The sequence below is a fragment of the Lontra canadensis genome, unplaced genomic scaffold (assembly GCF_010015895.1).
Source record: "Lontra canadensis isolate GAN:19392208 unplaced genomic scaffold, GSC_riverotter_1.0 scaffold51, whole genome shotgun sequence".
NCBI lineage: Eukaryota > Metazoa > Chordata > Mammalia > Carnivora > Mustelidae > Lontra > Lontra canadensis.
The window spans coordinates 11,018,458-11,025,378 of record NW_022631045.1 but is presented as its reverse complement, the minus strand read 5'-3'; the positions used below and the strand labels follow the sequence as shown (position 1 = coordinate 11,025,378).

Below are 6,921 nucleotides of genomic sequence, written 5' to 3'. Positions count from 1 at the left end.
TCTTTCAGCCTGGAAATGGCACACACCATTTCCTCTCATATTCCGTTGGCCAGAATTAGTCAGCCAGACAAAAAGTGCTGGGAAATATTGTTTCCAATTTGACAGCCCCTTCCCTGAAACAACTTTACATGAGAGGGAAGACAAATTCTTGGTGGTCAGCTACTATCTCTGCCATAGTCCCTAAATTCCCTCTTGAACTAAGAAAATTAAACTAAGGGACACCTGGGTGGCTCAATGGGTTAAAGCCTCTGCCTTCGGCTCAGGTCATGATCCCAGGGTGCTGGGAGGAAGCCCTGCATCACGCTCTCTGCTCGGCAGGGAGCTTGATTCCTCTTCTTTCTGCCTGTCTCTCTGCCTATTTGTGATCTCTGTCTGTCAAATAAATAAATAAAATCTTTAAAAAAAGAAAATTAAAGTAAGCCAATAGACTTTACAGAAAAAGGAAATATGTCCTTTTCCCTGCCAAAGAATAGTACTATTAATCAAGAAATAAACAAAACCATGGAGATCTATGGTTGGACTCTATGCTGCATATTACAAGTGCTACAAAGTGTGAGTTACAGTTCTCGCCTTCAAGTTGATTGGTGGGAGATGTGGCACCCTCAGAACCATTCTGTGGTGGAAACATCATTCTACCAAGTCTCATCCCTGCCCTTACTGAACTCTGTAAAGAAGAGGGTTGGATGCAGCAAGGAGCTACCTCTGTCTGTGGAATAAAGAAATCCCTTTGGGACATCTTGGTGGCTCAGTTGGTGAAGCATCTGTCTTTGGCTCAGGTCATGATCTCTGCATCCTGGGATTGAGCCCTGTGTCAGGTTCTCTGGTCAGTGGAGAGTCTGCTTCTCCCTCTCCTTCTGCTGCTCTCTTTGCTTGTGCTCGCTCTCTCTCTCTCAAATAAATAAATAAAATCTTAAAAAATTTTTTTTTTTGGCCAGTGGAAAGGGACACAGGGACTCTTCATTTCATTTCTAGTCTTCACTCTGAGATGGCTCTGGTTAAGGGTTTAGTTTCCTCCTGCCTGGATTCCTAATTTGCAGATTGGAGGTAATGATATTTGCCTACCTTGCCTCAGGATTAATTAGTGGTTGTGCTGTCCTTTGAGCCTACAGATGAAAAGCTTTTACATGAGCATAATTCATCATCCCCTTCACAACTGTCATCATCACCATCATTACTTTGTATCCTAAAGATAAAGTGGTGGAGTTCCCACACAAATTTTCCAAGAGACTTGAAATTTTTCAACCTCCTCCTCTATGTTTTTTCTTTCTTTTTTTTTTTTTTTTTTTTAAGGATTAATCCACTTTCCTTTCTTTGTGACATTGTTGTAAAGGACTGAAAAAGAGGGAGCTAACCATGATTTCTCAGAGACCCAAGTTTCACACACCCTAACCTGATAGTGCCTTTCTCCCAATAATCAAGCCTAGACATTTCAACTATACCCCAAATCCAGAATATAAAAGATGTATCAGAAAGAGAAGAAAGAGAAAACTTTTAGGGAAACTCTTTAAACAATCTCAGAACTCCTTAAAAAATTATTTTTTCTCCCAGAAAAATCACTAAAGAAATAGATCTTTTCTGCTTGCTAGATGACATTATAAAAAGGAGAGTTATTTCCTTTCAACTCAATACTCTGGGCTGATCCCATGTCTTTGGGAGCTTCTTAGTCTCTGAACTCAACAGCAGTTCAAATTCTGATGTGAGAACTAGAGTCTTTTCCTGGGGAGATTGGAGGACTTTGAGTGACATTCTGTTTTTGAAAGTGGGAGCTGGGACCAGAGGTAGTGTGAGTTTCAAAGTGATAGGAGCAGAGCCAAACAAGTAGGTTCAGGTTATCAGAGAAGAACCTGATGTTTCCCTAACACATAAGCTTAGTGTTCCAGAACCAAGACTGAGGAAAGTAAAATCAAATGGTGACCTTTCTACATAGTTCTAGTCCCCAAGATAAATTTAACTGGAGTCTTGATACTTGCGGGAAACCATTAAAATGTACATTGCTAAGCCAGTGGAAACCTCTTCACTTACTGATGCAGGTGTCACTTCATTTTACAGTAGTGCTGAAATATGAAAGCTGGTCAGGATTGGAAGAGCTGGAATGACTCAGCTACTCCTATCATCCCAGCCCCAGTTTATCTTCAAGTGAACAATGACAAGTTGCACAAGGGGATTTGAAGTTTTTCTTTTGCTTTTGTGGTGATTCAAATGCTTAGTCAGGCAATAATGTTAATCCTAAACATGTTTATAGTTCTTCCCGTGTGCTAGGTATTCTTTTAGTCCCACTCATTGTATGAAATAAATCTTTTAGTCCTTGAACAACCAATTTTTATTTGGAGGAACAGGAAGCAATTTCTATTATAACCTCTACTTTAGAGATAAGGAAACTGAGACAGGAAAGGTTTAAATGTCTTATCTAAGGTATCATGGCCAGTCAGAGGGGGAGCCAGGATTTGAACCCATCACTGCAAGGAAGCAAGTTCCAGGAGGGCAGAGACTTTTGTCTCTTTAGACCACTGATATGTCCCAAGAGCCTAGCAATATTCTTGGCATAAAATAAAATAGAGTCCTAGAAAATATAAAACAATATAGATGTTTCAGAAAGAAAAAGCAGAGTAAATGGAAAGGACAAATTTATCAAGGAAATAGTACAAGAATATTTTCCAGAACTGAAGTACCTCCAATACAGAAAAAGGGAAGAGAAAAGGCCCAACAAGTCATTTCACTGTGGGCTTCAGAATACGAGCAATAAGGAAAAGATCCTGGAAGTTTACAGACAGAACTAAGAAAGAGTGGTATTGGATTTCCCAACAACACCAAGAGCTAGAAGATAATAGGAAAAGGTCTTCAGAATTTTGAGGGAAATTTTTTCCAACCTAGAATTCTGTGTCTAGCTAAACTATCTATCAAATATGAAGGCAGAACAAAGTCATTTAACAGCAGGCCAAGACTTTAAATTTTCCCTCCACCAACTCTTTCTCAGGAAGTTCCTGAAGTACATGCTCCCCTTAAGTAAGAGATTAAACAATAAAATAGGGAGACACAGGGAAGCAGGGACTCCAAGAGGGTATGGGCAGAGGGGGTTGCAAGGTTGTGGTAAAGGAAGCAGCAGATGCAGTGAGAAATCAGTCCAAATTGGAGCAGGAGGACAGAGAGGCCTCTGCTCAAAAAAAAAAAAAAAAAAAAAGTACATATTCATAATAATGTAAGCACCAAACATTGATTTAACTCCCATTTAAGAAATGTCCATGTTGGAAGGTGGACAGTGGAGGAGGAGATGGAACAGAACTAAAGTACTCTTTCTACAATGAAAAGTCATCAGATGATGCTTACAATTAAAAACTTAATAAATTGCAATGTAAAATATTCAATTAAATATGGAGATAAATACCTAGAAAAAAAGAATCAGTGGTTTCCCGTGGGGAGAAGGCCTCAGGTTGGGAAATGGGAGCAGAAAGCTGACATTCCTTATTATAAACATCATGTGTTATTCGCCTTTTGAAGCTACAACATGTAGAATATTATTAAAATACAAATTCAGAGTGCCTGGGTGGCTCAGCTGGTTAAGCATCCACCTTCGGCTCAAGTCATAATCTCAGAGTCCTGGGATTGAGGTTCACATCAGGTGGGGAACCTGCTTCTCCCTCTGCCTGCTGCTCCCCCTGCTTGTGCTCTCTTGCTGTCAAATAAATAAATAAAATCTAAAAAAAAAAAAATTCATGGTCATCAGGGAAGAAGGGGGAGGAGGGGTTGTGATGGCAACTCTGGAAGGACACAAGCAGGATACTTGTTGGGGTGGAGAGGCTCTGGGCAGGTGGCCTAGCCCAATCCTCTCCTTCTTCTTCTTTAAATATTTATTTATTTATTTATTTATTTATTTATTTATTTATTTATTTTAGAGAGAGAGAGGGAGTATGTGTGGGAGCAGGGGCAGGGAGTGGCAGAGGGAGAGGGAGGAGAGCATTTCAAGCAGACTCCCTGCTGAGCAAGGAGCCCAATGCCAGGCTCAATCCCACAACCCTGAGATCATGACCTGAGCCAAAATCAAGAGTCAGATGTTTAACCAACTGAGGCACAAAGTGTCTCTTGTCATATTTTCTATAGAGGGGGTAGAAAAATAATTCAGTGTTCCCCCTGGCAGAGTTGATTAAAATCTATTTATCGTTGGTTGTTTAGAAAATTTCTCTTTGGTTTCCTGTTCGTAATTGGCAATGCCATGTACATTTTTAAGATTGTTGTTCTAAATTTTGAAAGCTCTCTCTCTCTTTTTTTGTTTATGAACTATTGCAGACACCTAGCTTTTGTGGTACTGCTTCAGACTTGTCAACTGCAAACTCAGGAATTTTGATAAAGTTGTTATATATAATTCTCATCAAAAACTATAGAAAAGGCCCTCTCTGTCTTCTCGGCCCTGGGAGCAGCTCTCCTGCTGCAGCCCCTCATCCCCTGGGAAAATATACGCCTGTGCAAAGTTCATCTCCACCCCGTTCTTGGTCAGGAGCACCTCTCAGCTGTTGAGCCGATCACTGCCTGCAGTGGTGCTAAAACTACCCGAGACACTGACAGATGAGGCACCTTATAAGGGCCTCAGCATTTTGGCAACCGCACGTCCCCTGACCTCACTTATTCCCAGCCGCAGCTTCCAAACCAGCGCCATTTCAAGGGACATCGATACAGCAGCCAAGTTCATTGGGGCTGGGGCTGCCACGGTAGGGGTGGCTGGCTCTGGGGCTGGAATTGGGACTGTGTTTGGGAGCCTCATCATTGGTTATGCCAGAAATCCCTCTCTGAAGCAAGAGCTCTTCTCCTACGCCATTCTGGGCTTTGCCCTCTCAGAGGCCATGGGGCTCTTTTGCCTGATGGTGACCTTTCTCATCCTATTCGCCATGTGAAGGAGCCGTCTCCACCTCCCACAGGTATTTCTCCTGTGTCTCGTCTGCCCTGTATATTCCTTTTCCTATACCTCCCCAGGCAGCCTGGGGAAAGTGGTTGGCTCAAGGTTTGACAGAGGGAAGACAAATAAATACTGTATTAATAAGGAAAAAAAAACTATAGAAAAAAATATCTATAATGTATTATAATTGTCTATGCTGCATTTTCAAGTATGTACCTGATAGGAAAGAACTTGCATTTTGACTTGGCTTCTTTGAGAACTGAATCTTTCTTTTAGTGAATGTTCCACAGACTGTCCTCTGGCTCCAAACATTTCAAACCTTGTTGCTCCTCCACTCACTTCATACTACCAGTGCCAGATGCTGTAGGACACGTCATATCATAAAATGACATTTGTCCCCTTCATCTGCCTTTCACAACTCCCAGCCAGTGGGCAATAGGAGTATTCCTAGCAATAACTGAACTGCACTCATAAAGCATATCTCCCTAAACCCAAACTAGATGTATCTCAAACTCAACACCCCACCCCACCCCCCGCCACCGCCCAGAACACCCATGGGATCCCATAACGTCACTGACAGTTGGGGTAGCTTGTCAAAAGGGAAATCAGAGTAGAAGAAACAGGATCTTCACTGATTGTGGTTAAAATTTGTCTTGCAAATTTTATAAAAAGCTATATGACTGTGAGAACCTGTGTTCAGGGCCTTAGAAGGACCAGTGCAAGGGAGGCACCCTGTAGTTTCAGCTTTATTCCCTCTGACTAGTGCTCAGGCAAGGAACTGTGCTCCAGACCTTCTGCCCAGACATGCCAGGAGACAAATTCTGCCCAGACTGGGGAGGGGAGGAAGCAGGTTCAAGGAGGCGGGATGGGGAGGACTGGCACCTCTCTCTCCAGAGCTGACCTTAGCTTATGTGACTTAAGGGATGTGAGCAAAGGGCAAGGGAAGGAGCATTTCCTGGGAAGTGCTTTCTCTGCCAGTTGGCAAGGGAGGGGAGTCTGTAAGTGTGTGTAGATAGCAGGGAGAGGAGGGAACACTACACTGGGTGTTGGAGGGAAGCAGGAAAGAAAGAAAGGAAAGAAAGCAGTCCAACTCTTCTGGGCTCTAATGCTTACTAGTAGGCACCAGGGAAGCTCTCTTCTTCATTAAAATCTTTGTGTCACCTCACCAGGATAATTGATGAATTCATATCTTACCATTTTTTCTAAAAACTGTCATCTCTCCTTTATTTGCATGATTTATGCATTCTGTGGATTATAACTACAAGGGCTGGCCACAAACTGTACTTTGGATTGGCCTCTTCTATCATCAGTTATACATACAAGACATATATACATATGTACATATACATACAAGACATAAAGATTGATATAACTGGTAGACCAAGCAAAATAGAATGAGAAAGATGATTTAAGGCGGAAAGATCACAACACATTCCATAGCCAACACGAATTATTTTTGAAAGTCTGTTTACTTCTGGCTCTTGAGGGAACAGAGCCAGAAGTAAGGTAAGTGAGGTAGCCTATCTTGTGCCTCTCATATTATCTCCTTTAAGGAGGAGGTATTATTTGTCATATTTCACAGGTAAGGACACAAACTGATAGTGGAAAAGTAATCCAAGGAGAAGAATAGGGGCCTGTCCAAGACAATACACTAACAAGGGTTCCCAAGTCATTTTTTTTAATCACCCCACACTGATAACTGAAAATCACCTATAGCATCAAGTTTCCCTGATGGCAACAGTCCTCTTCACTAAAGGTCTTGATGTCCAGACCTATCATACTTAGGGCATCTGGACCTTGATGAAAGCAAAGAACCCAGCATAATCTCTTCCTTGTACTTTATAGAGTTCCTTGGTGTTTGCTGAGTGATCCAGCAACTAACTGACATATTATTTTATTTTCCAGATTTACCATTACCTTTAGAGGCAAACCCTAGAGCTCAGAAAGTATGCAGAAAAACTTATCCTAAAAATACTTTAAAACTTCATTTTTCAACAACATTAGGAAGCACTGGAGGTTAATAGTGTTAAGTTGGA

At 41.7% G+C, this 6,921-nt stretch overlaps 1 pseudogene; it reads left to right on the top strand.

Moving 5' to 3' along the window:
- Positions 1 to 511: 511 nt before the first annotated feature.
- On the top strand, positions 512 to 4,898 carry LOC116877265 (annotated as a pseudogene).
- The last annotated feature ends 2,023 nt before the right edge of the window (positions 4,899 to 6,921 follow it).